Source organism: Pan paniscus, chromosome X (genome assembly GCF_029289425.2).
Source record: "Pan paniscus chromosome X, NHGRI_mPanPan1-v2.0_pri, whole genome shotgun sequence".
Taxonomy (NCBI): domain Eukaryota; kingdom Metazoa; phylum Chordata; class Mammalia; order Primates; family Hominidae; genus Pan; species Pan paniscus.
Genome location: NC_073272.2, coordinates 102400002 through 102422400, shown reverse-complemented (window position 1 = coordinate 102422400; position 22399 = coordinate 102400002). Strand labels below are relative to the sequence as shown.

Here is a 22399-nt window from a genome sequence, read left to right as displayed (position 1 = left end):
CTGCTCCTAGATCAATGGTGCCCACACACAGCACAGGGACACTGACAAAATGGCCTTTCCATGCCTGGCTTCTTTCTGTTGTTCAGGACTCAGCTCAAGCATCACTTCCTGAGAAAGAGCTTCACTGACAACCCCATCTATAATAATCCCTGTCTCAGTCATTTTCTACTCTACCTGTTCATTTTCTTCAAAACACAAATCCCCATATGAAATTGCCTCACTCATTGATTTGTTTACCTGCTTATTGCCAGTTTCCCCAAACTAGAACGATAGCTCCAGGGATTCTTCTTTTATTCTCTATGATGTTTCTTCAGTGTCTCATACATAAATCACTGAATAAGAATTACTGAATTGAAAAAATTGTTACCTACTGGACACACAAGAGAAGACACAGAAATTTAAAGCTGAGTAGCAGGAGCAACTAACAATGAAATTAGACATCAAAGGATTTAAACTTTTTATAGACCTTGTTGCCATCCATAGCATTGCTTTTCAATTGTGGATGAGTAACTGAAACAACAAAAGAAATTACTCAAAATCTAGACACCTCTCACTTCACCTCCCTGGTTTTGATTCTGCAGATCTAGGATGGCCTCAAGTATGTGCAATTTTAGCAAGCAACCATGGACAAATCTGATGAAGTGGTCCATAGATCACACTTGTAAAAATCCTGACCTAAACAGCTCAGAGTTGGGTACCATAAATTTAATGCCCACCATACAAAGTTCTGGGATATCTGCATTTGCTCTGTTAATATACTTAGCTGAAAGTTCACTGGTTCTTCCCCACCACATAAGACCGCAGATTGCCACATGGGATCACACTTAAATTCCAGAGTATTCCTGGGTGGTCTAGAGGCGTGGGTATTATTATCCCATTGGATAGACAAAACTGGCAGAAAGGTATGCCCTGCCTAAAGTGTCCCCATGATGTGACTTGGGTCTCTTTCCTCTTGCTCCAGTAACCTAAGAGGCTTTCAGAGTCTCTGATGTTAAACTAGAAGAGAGAGTAAGGGGATAAGAAAGCACATGGAATAGAGAAGAAAGTAAGAGGATAAGAAAGCACATGAAATGCAGGGGATGGGGTGATGATGTCTGGCCTATCCCCACTCAGTTAACTGGAAGCTGAGCAGTGATGTTTTTCCTCTTCCTCAACTCCATCCCAGAACCCCTCCCACACACAGCAGTGACACTGAAGCTCACACATAATGGAAATGTGGGCTTATTCCTGCTTGATGTTACATTTCCAAGTATTTGCTCTAGTAGTTAGGCCATTATGTTAACGCCAGAGGCATTCCATTGACAGAATGGAAGAGGCAAGTTGGAATGGGGAATTACCATTTGCTGATAGTCTACTAGGTACCATACACTGTAGGTTGTTATTTTCAGACTTTTTGTCTTCAAGTCCTCACAGTGATGTTCTGAGGCTGACATCAGAGCTTCCTTTCTACAGATGAGGGATAATAGGCTTAGGGGGCCAAGTACATATTCAAGGAATTTTATGGAAGCTTCAAATGGACATGAGGCCTACTTTAAGGGGCTCCCACTAGCCAATTTTGAGAACACTCGAGCACCAAAATTGATATGGTTTGGATATTATCCCCTCTGAATCTCATGTAGAATTGCAATTCCCATTGTTGAAGGTGAAGCCTGATGGGGTGTGACTGGATGATGGGGGTGGATTTCTCATGAATGGTTTAGTGCTATCCCCTTGGTGATAAGTGAGTTCTCCATCAGTTAGTTCATCTGGTTGTTTAAAAGTCTGAAACCTTCCCCTTGTCTGTCTCTCTTGCTCCCACTCTTGGCATGTGACATGCCTGCTACTGCTTTGCCTTCTGCCATGATTAAAAGCTCTCTGAGGCTTCCCTAGAAGCCAAGCAGATCCTGGGACCATGCTTCCTGTCCAGCCTGCAGAACCATGAGCCAATTAAACCTTTTTCTTCATAAATTACCATCTCAGGTATTTTTGTATAACAGAGCAAGAATGGCCTAATACAAAAAATGTATACTAATAATTACAGAGGGTAATCCTTTGAGGAACATGGGAATCTCAGAGTCATAGTGACATAAATAAATGTTAATAAATACATTGATAAATAAATAAGGGAAAAGAAAAAGCTCTATCTTTTTCTCAGATGCAAACTAATAATTCCAGAAGGAATATCAGAATTGGAAAACATTCACTTAACAACTATCATAATAATACGTGATTCAGGCAAAAAACATAAACAAATGCTCATTCTGTACCAAATGTCATGGCAGTCATTGAGTCACCATGGTAACAATGCGGGCCAAGACAGCTTGGAAAAGAAAATAACCATCACTTTGATTTGTTTTCTAGTATGTCCTAGGAACTGAACTGGTCTGATATGACTACAGTAATTAACCTGAGGTATTCCTCACCATAAATACTTCTGGCAGCTTCAGCAATATACACATTCATACCCACATACATACCCACATACATACATGTTCTCTCTCTCTCTCTTTCTTTCTCAACACCCAAGATCCCAGGAATTCATTGAGATGGATTGCTGGTGATGGGGAGTAGGTAACAAACCCCACAATTCAACAGATTCAATTCTGAGCACATAGAAAGCTGAAATCTACTAAACTATTTTATAATGGATTTTTCTGGAGATGACCTGTTGATTTGTCTCTGGGACATTTTTTCCTCAAGTTACAGTACACTTTCAATAACTTCTGAAAGCTGACATGGAAACACAGGCAAATGCTTGTTAAGTATCAGGTACCTTTTCCATTTTATAGCCTGAGATCTCAACCTAGAAGATTAACAGCTACTGTTAAACATTTGGCAGCTGACAGCTCAGTGAAAATAAAATATGCAGAAATGTAATTCAAACTACTGGCATTTATAAGAGCACCAAGAAATATGAAATAACTAGGAATAATCTATCCAAATATGTGACAGGTCTGTATAGTGAACGCTATATAACATTGCAAAGAGAAACTAAAGAAGACCTAAATAAATAGAGACATACTGTCTTCATGAGTTTGAAGACTCAGTGTTGTTAAGATGCCTGTTCTGTTTAAACTGATCTATATATTCAGAACAATCCCAATAAAAATCCTAACTGATATAGTTTTAACAGAAAGTAAAATGCTGTTTCTAAAATTCATGTAAAAATACAAAGGATCTAGACTATGAAAACAACTTTGAGAAAGAACAAAACGGATGACAAACACTACCTAATTTTAAGACTTCTTACAAACCCATAGTAATCAAGACAGTGTGCTACTGGCATCAAGGCAGAAAGGTAGATCAAAAGAACAAAATACCAAAAGCAATGGCAACAAAAGACAAAATTGACAAATGGGATCTAATTAAACTAAAGAGCTTCTGCACAGCAAAAGAAACTACCATCAGAGTGAACAGGCAACCTACAAAATGGGAGAAAATTTTCACAACCTACTCATCTGACAAAGGGCTAATATCCAGAATCTACAATGAACTCAAACAAATTTACAAGAAAAAAACAAACAACCCCATCAAAAAGTGGGCAAAGGACATGAACAGACACTTCTCAAAAGAAGACATTTATGCAGCCAAAAAACACATGAAAAAATGCTCACCATCACTGGCCATCAGAGAAATGCAAATCAAAACCACAATGAGATACCATCTCACACCAGTTAGAATGGCAATCATTAAAAAGTCAGGAAACAACAGCTGCTGGAGAGGATGTGGAGAAATAGGAACACTTTTACACTGCTGGTGGGACTGTAAACTAGTTCAATCATTGTGGAAGTCAGTGTGGCGATTCCTCAGGGATCTAGAACTAGAAATACCATTTGACCTAGCCATCCCATTACTGGGTATATACCCAAAGGACTATAAATCATGCTGCTATAAAGACACATGCACACGTATGTTTATTGCGGCATTATTCACAATAGCAAAGACTTGGAACCAACCCAAATGTCCAACAATGATAGACTGGATTAAGAAAATGTGGCACATATACACCATGGAATACTATGCAGCCATAAAAAATGATGTGTTCATGTCCTTTGTAGGGACATGGATGAAATTGGAAACCATCATTCTCAGTAAACTATCACAAGAACAAAAAACCAAACACCGCATATTCTCACTCATAGGTGGGAATTGAACAATGAGATCACATGGACACAGGAAGGGGAACATCACACTCTGGGGACTGTTGTGGGGTGGGGGGAGGGGGGAGGGATAGCATTGGGAGATACACCTAATGCTAGATGACGAGTTAGTGGGTGCAGCACACCAGCATGGCACATGTATACGTATGTAACTAACCTGCACAATGTGCACATGTACCCTAAAACTTAAAGTATAATTAAAAAAAAAAAAAAAGAACAAAATAAACCACCAAAAAATTGACCTACATATATTGGACAACTGACTTTTGACAAAGGTGCAGAAGCCATTCAATGTATAAAGGATGGTATCTTCGATATATTGTGCTGAAACAAGTAGATATTCATATACACAATTATATACTGATCTATATATTGTACCATGTACAAAAGACAATTCAAAAGGCAATTCATAATGGATCATAGATCTAAATATAAAACCTAAAGCTGTAAAACTTGTAGAAGAAAACATGGGAGAGCAAAATTGTGACCCTGAGTTAGGTAAAGATTTCTTAGATGAATAAATCAATAATTTGGAATGTGTCAAAGTTAACAACTCTGGATCTTACAAAGACATTGTTAAGAGAATGAAAAGACAAGCCCCTGATTGGGAGAAAATGTTTGAAAATCATATCTGATAAAGTACTTGTATCCAAAATATAGAAAAATATCACAAAATTCAATTAAACACTCCAATAAATAAATAGGCAAAAGAGTTGAATAGACACTCATCTATAGAAGATAAACAACTGTCAAATAAGCACATGAAAATATACTCAAACATCATTAATCAATTAGGGAAATGTAAATGAAAACTACAAGGCATCACTACCTTGTGGCTTTGCTTTTTTTGTACTTTAAAAATTATTCTTGGCATTGTTCCCTTACAGTACTATTTCTATAGCACCTAAATAAATTTCCATCTTCTATACTTTTTATGAATGAATGTTTTCATTTAAATATATGTAATTGTTGAGTTTTGTTAGTTTTGGTTCAAAGTGGTCAGATTAATACGAAATCTTCTGGGTGTAAGCCAGGTGTTTTGAATTCAGATACATTTTGGTTTACCTAAGCACACTTTCCAGTATGATTATTTTGTTGTGACTTACCTTCTTTTATACATAAATTTGTGTTAATTATAAATTTGGGTTTGTTAAAGTATTTCAGGAGGCTGATAGGTGGTGTGTTCATGTTCATTCAACTAAGCTCTCTATTCCTAATTTACTACTAAATCCTCCTTTGACCTTTAGTTTCATAGGGGTTACTATAGGTGGAGTGTTCTTTAATTAGAAACTGTAGCCCATTTCTTCCCATCTCATAGACTACACCTTGACCTAAAGTTTTTATGTAAATATTTGTGATTAAGACTTTTTAGGGTTAGCTGAAGACAGCAGTATACGGCTGAATCGGCAAGAGATGGAGAGGTTTGTCAGAGTTTATCAATTATAGAACAGCCTCCTCTAGAGGAATATAAAGCACTGCCAAATCCTCTGAGATTTAGGCTGTTGCTGGTAGTAGTACTCTGGCAAATAACTTTATTCAGTTATTTAAGTTTATGGCTAAGCATAGTGGGGTATCTAATCCCAGTTTGGGTCTTAGCTATTTTAAATTCAGAACATAATAAAGTCACTTTCATAGTTTATTTTCATTTTAGCTATTGCCTTTTATGGCTTACAGTTTAGCTTTAGTTAGACATAATCATAAACGTGTTGGGTTCTATTGATTTGGGTTAATCATATGACCTCAGTGGCTGACACGAAATTTACCAACCCTATGGGAAATTACTATAGCTTGCTCGGACTTTCATTTACTGCTTAATTTCTATCACTGCTGTTTCTTGTGGGAGTGTGTTGAGCAAGGCATTATGAGATACTAATTAGTGTGCTTGGTATCTGCTCCTTTTGATCTTCCACTGATCTAGAGGGCATTCTCACTGGTATTCAGACACTTGCATATGTAATCTCACTGAAAAGGCCAGGACCAAACCTGTGTGTTTATGAAGTTACATGAATTCATCCAGGCATTTTCAGTGGCTTGCTTTATTGAATTAAGCTACATCAGCTTGTATCTAGGGAATACTCTCGAGGGGAAATTGCTAAATTTAAGTGTTATTCTAGTATTGAGAGTTTTTTGATAATCTTATTGAGAAACAAAAAGTTTTAGCTTAGAAAATCAAATTTTTAATGGATTTTTTTGTTTGTTTTAGAAAATGCTTTAATTAGGAGTTAGGCTGAAATAATATTTTGGATAAGTTTATAATTGAATTTAATAATATGTGGGTACATATTAGAGCCTTAGGTAATAATCAGCAGATATAAGATTTTTTGTTTGGGGGGTTTGGCAAGAATAAAAGATTTATATTTACATAAATACTGTAACAGCTTAAAGTAGGGGATTAGAGGGAGTTTGCAGAGTTAATCATGTATGATGGGAATAATTATGCATCTGTGACTGTATCTTGTTTTTATTATGTCCATTGAGCATGGATTAATTAACACCTTATCGTTTTTGTTTGGGAAAATAACATTCAATTTAAGTTCAGCTACAGTCAAGTTTTGTCAAGGCCTTGACAGCCATGTTGGATCACATCATCCCCCCAAATTAAAAAATACCAAATGCATGACACCACAGTTATGAGTGATCATGGGTTGATTAGTCATTAGTCCATTGAGATGTCTTATTTAAGAGGAAAAAGAGGATGGATATAAGCTCATGGCCCTGAAGTAAGAACCAGATGTCTGGTATAGTTTCAGTCTAGAAACCCCCAAGTTTTCTGAGTCCAGAGTGAGAAGATGGACACTTCCTGAGCAGACTGCTAATTTATCAAAGCTTGGTAGACAAGAAATCCTACTGGAGGTGATAAGCATGTTGTCAAAAAAGGATTTGACTTCCTGTGCTATGTATGATCAATAATATTATGTCCTATGTAAAATGAAGAACTTACTGTATGGAACAATACTCATGGTTAAATCCATACGTGTGGACTTTTAATTTAATGTATTACACACTGTGATTAGTTTGATGTGCATGGTTGTATGCATGGGGAATGGATTTTAAAGCACCATAAGATAAAAATGTATAATGTGTGATGAAGTGTATATAGTACTACTACATAATTAATGGGGTCAATTACATGATGCATGATGTACACAGGGTGATTAGATTTTATGTTTTTTTTCCATACTGACATAGAACTCAAGAACAATTTCTTTGCATTCAGTATAAGAATCAGGGAATAGAATATCAGCTTTGGGTGCTGATAGTGGAGTGAATAGCTTTTCCTTTGACTGCGCTGGGGAGAGGTGCTCTCCATTTTTGGCTTACAAGACCAAATTTAATAAACTACAAGAACTCTTCATTGAAGTTTATTCTTGATTAGGCTAGTAAGTGGTATTAATATGAGAACAAGGGAAAAATATAAAATGGATAATAGTTGTTCAATAATAATGGAAGGGTGTTCTACTGATTGACCTTCAATTTGTGTGAATATGAGGTTATTATAATACTAGAACCCAGAATAGGCATTGGCTTAGTACCTGGAATATCATGCTTCATTGTTTAGATAACTGAAGGATTGGGATGATTGCTAAAATTATGATTAAGAGCACAAGGGCTAAGACACCTCCTAGTTTATTGGGAGTAGATCCTAAATTACACAGGCAAATAGAAGATATCACTCTGGTTTAATATGAGGTGGTATATTGAGGGGATTTGCTGGAATATAATCTGGGTTTCCTAAAAAGTCAGGGGAGAATAAAACAAGTTTGAGTAGAAGTGATAGTAGAAAAATAAATCCTAAAATGCCTTTAATTTTGTGATAGGAGTGGAATGGGATTTTATTTGAGTTGGTTGAGATTCCTTGGGTTATTTGATCCTGTTTCATGTGGGAATAAAAGGTGCACAATAATTAGAGCTGAAACAATGAATGGCAGAATAAAATGAGAGGTGAAGAATTGTGTGAAGTTGCCTTGTCAAGAGAAAATCCACCTCAGATTCATTCTAACAGGTTGGTGCCAATGTATGGAATAGTTGATAGTAAATTTGTGATTGTTGTTTCTCTTCATGGTAAGACATAGCCTATGAATGCTATAGCTATTACTGTGAATAAAAGAATAATTCCAATGTTTCAGGTTTCTAGAAAGGTACAGACCTCAGCCTACATGAATAAACAGATAAAGAATATAGATATCCATTAGCAGGCAGATATTAAATGATTCAGCCATAGCTTACATTTCAGCAGATGTGTGTGATAGAGGAAAACGCAGTTACTGTGTCTGAGGTACAGTGTATAGCTAGGAAAAGCCCTGTAATGATTTGTAAAGCTAGGCAAACTCAGTAGGAAACCGAAATTTCTTCATGTTGAGTTGTTTTATGGTGCAGGTAGATCAATAAATAAGAATTTTTATTAGGAAGTGAGATTTTTAAATGTTGGTTATCAGAGCTCTGACAGTTGACGTGCAATGATGATTTTTCACGTGATCGGTCATGATTAGATTCCATGTGAGAATTATGACATATACTATATTTTGTTACTATTTTTGTTGTAGGCATTGTAGGACTTTCTTCAAAACTTTTACCTATTACGTGGGTTTAGGGTTATCAATGGTGGTGTGGAATGCAGGATTGTAATAAATTTTGGTGGATGTTTTATGGGAATGATAGTGTTTTAAATTTATTTAGCAGGGATACTGGTAGTGTTTAGAATCCTATAACCATAGCTACTAAAGACAATCCTGAAATGTGAGGATCTGGTGTTGTTATTTGGGGGAGGTTCAAATCCTAACAATAGTTAGGATTATTAATATAATGATTTAATCATTGTATAAATAATAGGCTATGATGAAATAAAAATTATTGATTTCAAAAATTTAGAGGATTGGGTGATTTTTGAGGGTAAAGAAGTCAGGCTTCTTTGTGAAGATTCTATAGGTGTGGCTGCATTGTACAGTTAATGGAGTTGATTAATGGTCGTAAGTGACTGATCCTTTTGTTAATATTTTGTTGTTATTGAAATTACTCACAGTAATTAAGTGGCTAGAAGTATAGATAATAAAAATGAAATGAAGAAAGAGAAAAAATATAATTTAATTAGGCCATTTTGGTTAGGGATAGTTACTGAGGCTATTATTTGGAGATGAGATAATTTTTGGTATTTTTCTAGTCAAGTCTAATTAAAGTGATGCTGTATTTTGACTTTTAGAAAGGTTTAGGTACACTGATAAATGGTGAACAACTGTTGGAAAAACCCTAGAAGGTTAGAAAATTTATATATGTATGAGGAGAATTCAAATTTGAGATTACATGTTATTAGGTTAAATTCTAATTGCCATAATGAAGCCTAAGATAGTTATGGCAAGGGCTGAAAGTTTTAGGTATAATGGCATAGTCATTTGGGGAATAGTTACAGGAGAAATGTTATTGGAAATTTTTAAAAAAGCAAAAATACTACCAATTGTTAAAGGTTTAATTGAATTAATTAGGAAGGAGTTAATTTCACCGATAATAATGAAAGCTGAAAAACTAGGTAGTCCTAGGAGAGCAAAAAAGACAATTTGAGTACTGTAGACAGCTGTTAGGGAGGTGGTGATAAGTGTGATTAAAAGGGCTCAGGCAGTAGTATACAACATGTTTGCAGTTTTGATAAATAAGTCTTTGAAGTAGAAGCCTGTAAGGGAAGGTATGCCTGTGAGTGCAAGGCTTCCAATAATAAGTAAGGAGGATTGAAGAGGTATGTATTTAAATAGACATCCTATTTTTTGAATATCTTGATCATCATTAAGGTTGTGGATGATGGCTCTGAATATATAAATAGTATAGCTTTAAAGAATGCATGTGTCTAGATGTGGAGAAGTGCTAGATGTAGTTGATTAATACCAATAATGACTATTATAAGACCTAGTTGTCTTGAGGTACAAAATGTGACAATCTTTTTGATGTCACTTTGTGTTAGGGCACAAATTGCCGTAAATGTAGTGGTAATAGCACCTCAGCATATTTTTAGTGTTTGGATTGTTTTATTATTTTCTATTAGTGCATAAAATTGGGTTAAGAGCCCCTGTTATAACACTGTGATGAAATGGAGTAGGGCTGAGACAAGTGTTGGACCTTCTATTTCTGATGGTAATAATGGGTGAAGGCCAAATTGGGCAAACTTGTCAGTTGCCAGAATGACTCCACTTAATGGAAGGATATTGGGATAGGAATTGAGCATAAAAATTTGTTGCATTCTCATGTATTTGAATATAATAAAAAACCCATATTATTGTAGTATAAATCCAGTATCTCCCATGCAGTTACATAAAATTGTTTGGAGGGCTGCTGTATTTGTGTCTATTCAGCCATATAATCAATTGACAAAAATAATATAATTCTTGCTTGTTCTCAAACAGTTGAAAGGAGTTGTTGAGAGTAACTAGAAATAGTATAGTGATAAGAAATATGAGCAAATACTTAAAGAATCAGTTAATGTTTGGATCTGAATGTATATAGCATATTGAGAACTCTATGATAGATCATGTAATAAAAAATGCTACTGATAAAAACCTATTCAACAAATGGTGCTGGGATAATTGGCAAGCCACATGTAGAAGAATGAAACTGGATCCTCATTTCTCGCCTTATACAAAAATCAACTCAAGATGGATCAAGCGCTGAAATCTAAGACCTGAAACCATAAAAATCCTAGAAGATAACACTGGAAAAACCCTCCTTGACATTGACTTAGGCAAAGACTTCATGACCAAGAACCCAAAAGCAAATGCAACAAAAACAATGATAAATAGGTGTGACTTAATTAAACTAAAGAGCTTCTGCACGGCAAAAGAAACAACCAGCAGGGTAAACAGACAACCCACAGAGTGGTTAAAAATCTTCACAATCAGATATTAGTCCGACAAAGGACTAATATCCAGAATCTACAAGGAACTCTAACAAATTAGCAAGAAAAAACAAACAATCCCATCAAAAAATGGGCTAAGGACATGAATAGAAAATTCTCAAAAGAAGATATACAAATGGCCAACAAACATATGAAAAAATGCTCAGCATCATTAATGATAAGGGAAATGCAAGTCAAAACCATAATGCAATACCATCTTACTCCTGCAAGAATGGGCATAATCTAAAAATAAAAAAAAATAGATGTTGGCAGAGATGCAGTGAAAAGGGAACACTCACACTGCTGATGGGAATGTAAACTAGTACAACCACTATGGAAAACAGTGTGGAGATTCCTTAAACAACTAAAAGTAGAACTACTATATGATCCAGCAATCCCACTACTGGGTATCTACCCAGAGGAAAAGAAATCATTATATGAAAAGATACTTTCCCGTGCATGTTTGTAACAGCAGAATTCGCAATTGCAAAAATATGGAACCAGCCCAAATGCCCATCAATCCATGAGTGAATAAAGAAAATGTATGTGTATGTATGTGTGTGTGTGTATATATATATATACACACACACACATACATATATATATACACAAACATATATAGATATAGATATAGATGTAGATGAAATACTACTCAGCCATAAAAAAAGAACAAAATAATGGCATTTACAGCAACCTGGGTGGAATTGGAGACAATTATTCTAAGTAAAGTAATTCAGGAATGGAAAACCAAATATCATATGTTCTCACTCATAAGTAGAGCTAAGCTATGAGGATGCAAAGGTGTAAGAATGCTACAATGGATTTTGGGGACTTGGAGGAAGGGTGGGGTGAGGAATAAAAGACTACAAATTGGGTACAGTGTATACTGCGCTGGTGATGGGTGCACCAAAATTTCATAAATCACTACTAAAGAACTTACTCAGGTAAGCAAACACCACCTGTTCCCCAAGAACCTATGGAAATTTTTTAAAAATTTTAAAAAAACATAATCTAGCTTGAAGGTGAGTGTTAATTTTAAAGTTTGGATCGTGACAGTTTGAAATAATTATTTATTGGCTCAAGCAAGTCAATATTATGGCTGGAATGGGGTTGGTTGTAAAAGTGTATGAAATAGAGGTTTTTACATAGTGAGGTTAGAAATAACTTTATAAACAGTAGTTATAGTTACAATAATTGGTAGAATTAGGAGGATTAGTGAAATTGTGAAAAAAATGAAAAAATATATTTATTTACTTTTATTTGGAGTTGTATCGATTTTTTGGCTCCTAAGGCCAACAGATTACTTCTACCCTTTAAAAGTTGAGAAAGCCATATTGTTATACATGGGGGCATGAGTTAGTAGTTCTTTTTTTTTTTTTTTTTTTTTTTTTTTTGAGACGGAGTCTTGCTCTTTCGCCCAGGCTGGAGTGCAGTGGCCCAATCTCAGCTCACTGCAAGCTCCGCCTCCTGGGTTCACGCCATTCTCCTGCCTCAGCCTCCCGAGTAGCTGGGACTACAGGCGCCCGCCACCACGCCCGGCTAATTTTTTCTATTTTTAGTAGAAACGGGGTTTCACCGTGTTAGCTAGGATGGTCTCGATCTCCTGACCTCGTGATCCGCCTGCCTCGGCCTCCCAAGAGTTAGTAGTTCTTATACACTTTCTTTTATTTTTTATTTTTAATTTTACTTTAAGTTCTGGGGTACATGTGCAGAATGTACAGTTTTGTTACATAGGTATACATGTGCCATGGTGGTTTGCTGCACCCATGAACCCCACTGTCAATATTAGACAGATCAACGAGACAGAAAAATTAACAAGGATATTCAGGACTTGAACTCAGCTCTGGACCAAGCAAACCTAACAGACATCTACAGAACTCTCCACCCCAAATCAACAGAATACACATTATTCTCAGCACCTCATCGCACTTATTCTAAAATTGATGACATAATTGGAAGTAAAACACTCCTCAGCAAATGCAAAAGAACAGAAATCATAGCAAACAGTCTCTCAGACCACACTGGAATCAAATTAGAGCTCAGGATTAAGAAACTCACTCAAAACTGTACAACTACATGGAAACTGAACAACCTGCTTCTGAATGACTACTGGGTGAATAATGAAATGAAGGCAGAAATAAACATGTTCTTTGAAACCAATGAGAATGAAGACACAATGTACCAGAATCTCTGGGACACATTTAAAGCAGCGTGTAGAGGGAAATTTATAGCACTAAAATGCCCACAAGAGAAAGCAGGAAAGATCTAAAATTGACACCCTAACATCAAAATTAAAAGAACTAGAGAAGCAACAGCAAACAAATTCAAAAGCTAGCAGAAGACAAGAAATAACTAAGATAAGAGCAGAACTGAAGGAGATAGAGACACGAAAAGCCCTTCAAAAAAAATAAATGAATCCAGGAGCTGGTTTTTTGAAAAGATCAACAAAATAGACCGCTAGCAAGACTAATAAAGAAGAAAAGAGAGAAGAATCAAATAGACGCAATAAAAAATGATAAAGGGGATATCACCACTGATCCCACAGAAATACAAACTACCATCAGAGAATACTATAAACACCTCTATGCAAATAAACTAGAAAATCTAGAAGAAATGGATAAATTCCTGGACACATACACCCTCCCAAGTCTAAACCAGGAAGAAGTCAAATCCCTGAATAGACCAATAACAAGTTCTGAAATTGAGGCAGCAATTAATAGCCTACCAACCAAAAAAAGTCCAAGACCAGACGGATTCACAGCCAAATTCTACCAGAGGTACAAAGAGGAGCTGGTACCATTCCTTCTGAAACTATTCCAAACAACAGAAAAAGAGGGAATCCTCCTTAACTCATTTTATGAGGCCAGCATCATCCTGATACCAAAACCTGGCAGCGACACAACAAAAAAAGAAAATTTCAGGCCAATATCCCTGATGAACATCGATGCGAAAAACCTCAATAAAATACTGGCAAACTGAATCCAGCAGCGCATCAAAAAGCTTATCTACCACGATCAAGTCAGCTTCATACCTGGGATGCAAGGCTGGTTCAACATACACAAATCAATAAACATAATCCATCACATAAACAATTCTTGCACACTTTCTCAAAAAATAAGAAGTTTTAATTTTCTGCTGTTACATTTATAACCTAATGTTTCATTCAAACTATATTTACAGTATATGGGTCCTAGAATGATTTTTGGGTTAAGTGAGAAGAGTATATTATTTTGCAAATAGATATAGATATAGATAGGATCTCACTCTGTCACCCAGGCTGCAGTGCAGTGGTGCAATCATAGCTTGCTGCAGACTTAAACTCCTGGGCTCAAGCAATCTTTCCTCTTTAGCCTCCCAAGTAGCTGGACTACAAGCACATGCCACCATGTGCAGCTATTTTTATTTTTTGTAGAAAGGACTCCAGTAATCCTCCTGCCTCAGCCTCCCAAAGTGCTGGGATTACAGGCATGCATGACTGTGACTGGCATGGTTTGATATTATTAATGTGATACATAAATTTTCCTAATTATGTTATGATTAACATATAGAGAGAATATAAGGCCATAATAAATATACTAAATTCTACTACGGCAATGGTAAAATGAGATAATGAGAATGATGCTATAACTACAAATAACTCTCTAAGTTGATGGCTGGTGATAGGGCTAGGTTAGTTAGGCTAGCTAGTACTCATGTTAGCTACGAGAGGTAATAGTGTCTGTAGTCCTCGAGCTAATAGCATGGTTCAGCTATGAATTCATTCATAACTTGATGCAGAATAATATGGATGAGGTGAGGCCATGGGCAATTATTGGGGCTATTGCTCCTATAAAACTTCATGGTGTTCGGATAAGAACAACTACAACTACGAGTGCCATATGACTTTTGGATGAATATACCATGAGTGACTTTAAGTCTGTTTGGCATAAACAAATACAGTTTGCTATTTCTCACAAGGATAGTATAAGAAATGGGTAAGCTATAAATTCTGTTAGTGGATTTTAAATCATAGTAATTTGTATTATGCCATAGTCCCCTAATTTTCATAATATGTCTGCAAGAACCATGGGCACAGCAACTGGGGCTTGTACCTGTGCTTTTGGTAATCAGAGGTGAAGGCCTAAAGGGGTATGTTTACTATAAATGCTATTATATATGCTAACCATAAAAGGCTATTAGATCAGGGGCTTGGTAGTAGTGCTTGAATTCAGTAGGAGGCTACTAAGAAGTTTAATAAGCCTATGGAGTTTTGGATATAAATTAGTGCTATGAGTAGGAGCAGGGAGCCAGTGTATAGAACAGGAAATAAGAGTCCTGTATTTAATCATTCTGTTTGATTTCCTCATCAGGTAATGACGATTAGTGTTGCTATTAGTGTTGCTTCAAAGAGCATATAAAATAGAATTCTGCAGCAGTAAATTTTATCATTAAAAACATTTGTAGAAAGATTAATAGAGAAATATGTAATTTTTTCATATATATGATTCTTTGCAGAGATGATGCTGACTGGCTATAATTATTAAGCAGAGCAATCAGGTTAATATAAAAAGGGGGGCTGATTTTGAATCAAAGAAAAAGACTAATGAAAAACGTAGGCTATTTTCATTAGATTGGCTTAAGAGGCATAAGCTAATGAAAATAAATTAGTTAATTAGTTAATTGGTTAATAATTATAGCAAGTAGGATACCTCATACTTCTGGGGTTGGGGGCAGACTGAAGTGGTAGAACGTTCAGAAGAAGCCTTTGAAGAAGATTTCTGACATGATAAATAGAAACATAGGCCTTTTTGAACAATTAATATGTGATGACCTTGAAAATCTGCTTTCTCGGACAATATCTCATCATCCCTGGTATATCATTAATCTATTGGTTTGTAGACCTAAAGATAATAAGATAGCTAGGTTAAAGTGAAATCATATCACTAAGTCAGATATTATTAGCAGGGCTGATAGAGCTCCTGTAAGTGGTCAGGGTCAAGGGTCAAATACATGATAGCTATGTATTTGGTAGGTCATTAAGTATTGTTGTGCAAGTAAAGACTAGTATAGTGAAGAGGTATGTTTGAATTTGGGCTGCAGCAAATTCAAAGATGGTAAATATAATTAAAATAATAAATATGGCTGGGCACAGTGGCTAACATCTGTAGTCCTGGCACTTTGGGAGGCTGAGGTGGGAGGATTGCTAGAGGTCAGGAGTTCGAGACCAACGTGGGCAACATGGTGAAACCCTGTCTCTACAAAAAACACAAAAATTAGCTGGGCCTCGTGGTGCACACCTGTAAGCCCAGCTACTTGGGAGGCTGAGGCCCAAGAATCGCTTGAACCTGCGAGGCGGAGATTGCAATGAGCCAAGATCGCACCACTGCACTCCAGCCTGGGTGACAAACTGAGACTCCATCTCCAAAAAAAAAGTAAAAAAAGATATTAGTTTGGCATGGTGGAGTGCGCCTGTAGTCCCAGCTACTCAGGAGGTTGAGGTGGAAGGCTCACTTGAGCCCAGGAGTTTGAGGGTGCAGTAAGCCATGATTGTGCCACTGCATCCAGTTGGAGCATTGGAGCGAGACCTTGTATGCGTGTGTTTATGTGTGTGTATGCATATATGTACGTAAATGTTAAAATACATTCAAGCTGTTGCAAAACTAATGGATATTATCACTAGTGTGGCATTACCGATTAAGTGTATGAGTAGATGGATGGCTATAATATTGGCTGTTAGTTGTTCAGCCAGGGCTAAGTGTTGAATAAAAAGGTTAATAGTTTTAATAAGTACAAGTATAGAGGTTAGTGGAATGGGTGATCCTTGTGGTAGCAAACAAGCCAATGACGCTTTTGTTTTGTGGTGGAAGTCAGTGATAACTGCTCTTGGTTATAGTGGGATATCTATATTTAGATTTATTGATAACTGAGTTATTGGCATAAATGAGTGGGTTAGTCATCCTGATGTTTGTTGAGGTAATAAATAGAATAAGTGAAATTAATATGAGGGATAAAGTTCACCCTTTGACATTGTATATTATTATAATTTGTTTTAATATGAGTTGCACTAATCATTGTATGGTGATTAGTTGATTATTGATTAGGTGATTGGGGTAGGGAATATAATGTTTGGGAATGAAATGATTAGAATATCAAGGGTAATTCTACTATTGTAAGGATAATGAAAGATGCCAATACATTTTTGTTTACTTTTTTTCTCAAGGGGTTTCATGTTATAATGCTTCAATATTTTTTGGTATTGGGCTTAAACAGTAGATATATTTTGAAGTTTTTAATTGAAATAAGATAAATAGTATAAGAATTATTAAAACCATAGTGATAAATCATGTTGACGTAGCTAGTTGTGGCATTTCATTGCAGAAAGATGAGTACTTTCAGTCTTTAACTTAAAAGGTTAATGTTATTTAACAGTGATATTATAACATAGATGTTAATAGTTTCAAAATGTTAATCAGTTTTTTAAATGATTTAGAGGAACTAATTCAGGTATAATAGGTATGAAGCCCTGATTTGATCCAAAAATTTCTGAGCACTGACCATAATATAGGCCTAGTCATGTGGATGTTGGGGTTGTTTGATTTAAACACCCTGGAATTCTGTCTGTTTTTAAGCCTAATGATGGAACAGTTCATGGATGTAATACATTTTCAAATGAGATTAGTATGCAAATTGATATTTCTATGGGTAAAACTACTCAATTATCAACTTCAAGTAATCGTAGCTCCCCTGGTTTAAGATCTGTTGTATGAATTATACAATAATCAAGGTTCATTTTTTTTTCTCAAGGGGTTTCATGTTAATCATTGGTGGCCTATAGTGTTTACAGTTAGGCAATTAGGTTCAAAATAATAGTGGGTAGAATAGTTCATACTGTCTACTTCTTGAGCATCTATATATGTGTATAAGTTAATTTAGTTGTTAGTATTAATAAAACATTAATAGTATTAGTCCTCTATAATTAAGAAAATGGTTATTAATGTGTGGTGGTGGAAATGGAGAACGTCTATAAGAGTTGATATTGCATTGAGAAAGCCCAGTTAGAATGGGCACACCATAAAGATATAAAGAATTGTATGGTGGCTCATGCCTGTAATCCCAGCACTTTGGGAGGCCAAGGCAGGCAGATCACGAGGTCAGGAGATTGAGACAATCCTGGCTAACATGGTGAAACCCTGTTTCTACTAAAAAAATACAAAAAATTAGCTGGGCGTGGTGGCGGGCGCCTGTAATCCCAGCTACTCGGGAGGCTGAGGCAGGAGAATGGCATGAACCTGGGAGGCGGAGCTTGCAGTGAGCCGAGATTGCACCACTGCACTCCAGCCTGGGTGACAGAGCAAGACTCCGTCTCAAACAAAAAAAGAATTTTAACCTATAAATAAACTGAAAAAAATTATGTAATATTTTTACTAATATCTTGCTTGTTGAGAAAGCCATAATTGTTATGGGACTGGCTTGAAATCAGTAATAGGGGATTTGATTCCTTTCTTTTTTATTTTAGGCCTTTATGTAAGCAGCTCTTCAAATCTATGATATGGTGGTGGACAGCCATGAAGTCATTTGAGGTTTATATTTGAAAGTTCTAGTACTGAGACTTCTCATTTTGAATAGAAGTCTTAACAGATTATGAAAATCCTTAACATTAATGCTGTTAATGAAATGAATGAGCCTATCAATGATGGCATTTCATATTGCATATGTATGGAGTAATTGAAGTATAGTTGGGCATTCCTAATAGGCCAAGGAAATGTTGGAAATGTTTCTTTGTGGAAAGGAAGTTAACACCGGCTGGGCACGGTGGCTCACGCCTGTAATCCCAGCACATTGGGAGGCCGAGACAGGTGGATCACGAGGTCAAGATATCGAGACCATCCTGGCCAACATGGTGAAATCCCGTCTCTACTAAAAATACAAAAATCATCTGGTTGTGGTGGTGCGCACCTGTAGTCTCAGCTACTCGGGAGGCTGAGGCAGGAGAATTGCTTGAACCTGGGAGGTGGAGGTTGCAGTGAGCTGAGATCGCGCCACTGCACTCCAGCCTGGCAACAGAGCAAGACTCTGTCTCAAAAAAATAAATAAATAAAATAAATAAATAAATAAAGTTAACACCTACAAACATAATTGTAAAATAAATTTTGACTCAAGTTAAATTAGGTGTATAACCTGAAAATAGTAGGAATCAGTGGACAAATCCTCCTATAATGGCAACGACTATTCCTATTGGTAGAACATAAAAGAGACAAGCTATGACATAATATGCATCATGAAGGACAGTATCTAGTGATGAGTTAGCTAATACAATATTAGGCCTCTGAATGTAAATAAAAAGATAAAACCTAACACTCATAATATAGTGAAGCATACACAAGTATCAACAGCCAAATCAACCAAGCAGAAGAAAGGATATCAGAGTATGAAGACCACCTTACTGATATAAGACATGCGGAGAAGAACAGAAAAAAAAAAAGAATAAAAAGGACTGAAGAAAGGCTTCAAGAAATGTGGGACTTCATAAAAAGACCAAACCTAGGATTGACTGGAGTACCAGAAGGAGATGTGGAGAATGCAAACAAGCTGGAAAACACACTTCAGGATATTATTCAGGAGAACTTCCCCAACCTAGCAAGACAGGTCAACATGCAAATTCAGGAAATACAAAGAACTCCACCAGAAGAGATACTCCACGAGAAGATCAACCCCAAGACACATAATCATCAGATTCTCCAAGGTTGACATGAAGGAAAAACCGTTAAGGGCAGCCAGAGAGAAAGACCAGGTCACCTACAAAGGGAAGCCTATCAGACTAACAGCAGATCTCTCAGCAGAAACTCTACAAGCCAGAAGAGACTGGGGGCCAATATTCAACATTCTTAAAGAAAAGAATTTTCAACCCAGAATTTCATATCCAGCCAAACTAAGCTTCAGAAATGAAGGAGAAATAAAATCCTTTCCAGACAAACAAATGCTGAGGGATTTCGTTACCACCAGGACTGCCCTGCAAGAGCTTCTGAAAGAAGCACTAAATATGGAAAGGAAAAACCAGTATCAGGCACTGCAAAAACACACCAAAATATAAAGACCAATGACACTACAAAGAAACTGCATCAACGAGCGCACAAAATAACCAAATAGCATCATGATGACAGGATCAAATTCACACATAACAATACTAACCTTAAATGTAAATTGGCTAAATGTGCCAATTGAAAGACACAGACTGCCAAATTGGATAGAGTCAAGATCCAAGACCCATCAATATCCTGTATTCAGGAGAAACATCTCATGGGCAAAGACACACAGAGGCTCAAAGGGATGGAGGAAAATTTAACAAGCAAATGGAAAGTTAAAAAAAAAAAGAAAAAAAAAGCAAGTAGAGGTTGCAATCCTAGTCTCTGACAAAACTGACTTTAAACCAACAAAGATCAAAAAACACAAAGAAGGGCATTACATAATGGTAAAGGGAACAATTCAACAAGAGCCAACTATTCTTAATATATATGCACCCAATACAGGAGCACCCTGATTCATAAAACAAGTTGTCAGAGACCTACAAAGAGACTTAGATTCCCACACAATAATAGTGGGAGACTTTAACACCCCATTGTCAATATTAGAGCAACAAGACAGAAAATTAACAGGGATATTCAAGACTTGAACTCAGCTCTGGATCAAGTGGACCTAGCAGACATTTACAGAACTCTCCACCCCAAATCAACAGAATATACATTCTTCTCAGTGCCACATGGCACTTATTCCAAAATCAACCACAAAACTGGAAGTATGCAAAAGAACTGAAATCATAACAAACAGTCTCTCAGACCACAGTGCAATCAAATTAGAACTCAGGATTAAGAAACTCAATCAAAACCACACAACTACTTGGAAATTGAACAACTTGCTCCTGAATGACTCCTGGGTAAATCATGAAATTAAGGGAGAAATAAAGATGTTCTTTGAAACCAATGAGAACAAAGAGACAACATACCAGAATCTCTGGGACACAGCTAAAGTAGTGTTAAGAGGGAAATTTATAGCACGAAATGCCCACATCAGAAAGCTAGAAAGATCTCAAATCGACACCCCAACATCACAATTGAAAGAGCTAGAGGCAAGAGCAAACTAATCCAAAAGCTAGCAGAAGACAAGAGATAACTAAAATCAGAGAAAACTTGAAGGAGATAGAGACATGAAAAACCCTTCAAAAACCAAATGAATCCAGGAGCTGTTTTTTTGAAAAAATTAACAAAATAGATAGACCACTAGCTAGACAAGAAGAAGAGAGAGAAGAATCAAATAGACACAATAAAAGTTGATAAAGGGATATCACCACTGACCTCACAGAAATACAAACTACCATCAGAGAATACTATAAACACCTCTACGCAAATAAACTAGAAAATCTAGAAGAAATGGATAAATTCCTGGACACATACACCCTACCAAGACTAAACCAGGAAGAAGTTGAATCCCTGAATAGACCAATAACAAGTTTTGAAATTGAGGCAGTAATTAATAGCCTTCCAACCAAAAAAAGTCCAGGACCAGACAGATTCACAGCTGAATTCTACCAGAAATACAAAGAGGAGTTGGTACTATTCCTTCTGAAACTATTCCAAACAATTGAAAAGGAATGATTCCTCCCTAACACATTTTATGACGCTAGCATCATCCTGATACCAAACCTGGCAGAGACAGAACAAAAAAAGAAAACTTCAGGATAATATCACTGATGAACATTGATGTAAAAATCCTCAATAAAATACTGGCAATCTGAATCCAGCAGCACATCAAAAAACATATCCACCATGATCAAGTCAGCTTCATCCCTGGGATGCAAGTCTGGTTCAACATACACAAATCAATAAATGGAATCCATCACACAACCAGAACCAAAGACAAAAACCACATGATTATCTCAATAGATGCAGAAAAGGCCTTTGATAAAATTCAACATCCCTTCATGTTAAAAACTCTCAATAAACTAAGTATTGATGGAACATATCTTAAAATAATAAGAGCAATTTATGACAAACCCACAGCCAATATCATACTGAATGGGCAAAAGCTGGAAGCACTCCCTTTGAAAACTGGTACAAAGCAAGAATGCCCTCTCTCAAAACTCCTATTCAACATAGTATTGGAAGTTCTGGCCAGGGCAATCAGGCAAGAGAAAGAAATAAAGTGTATTCAAATAGGAAGAGAGGAAGTCAAGTTGTCTCTGTTTGCAGATGACATGATTTTATATTTAGAAAACCCCATCATCTCTGCCCAAAAACTTCTTGAACTGATAAGCAATTTTAGCAAAGTCTTAGGATACAAAATCAATGTGCAAAAATAACATTTCTTTACACCAACAATAGGCAAGCACAGAGCCAAATCGTGAATGAACTCC

General features: G+C 36.4%; 1 protein-coding gene across 29 annotated transcripts in view; it reads right to left on the bottom strand.

The window, feature by feature from the left end:
- The window catches only part of LOC100986445 (ras-related protein Rab-40A-like), a 221663-nt gene that overhangs the window by 126696 nt on the left and 72568 nt on the right, over positions 1-22399 (bottom strand). For 2 of the 29 annotated variants that reach the window (XR_010111282.1, XR_010111272.1), the window contains exon 2: positions 238-367. The exons of 26 other annotated variants lie outside the window; for them this stretch is intronic. The gene's annotated coding sequence lies outside the window, so the exon portion shown is untranslated. Of the gene's footprint in view, positions 1-237; positions 371-22399 lie in introns of all 29 variants that reach the window. One more of the 29 variants, XR_010111278.1, reaches the window with a different exon arrangement.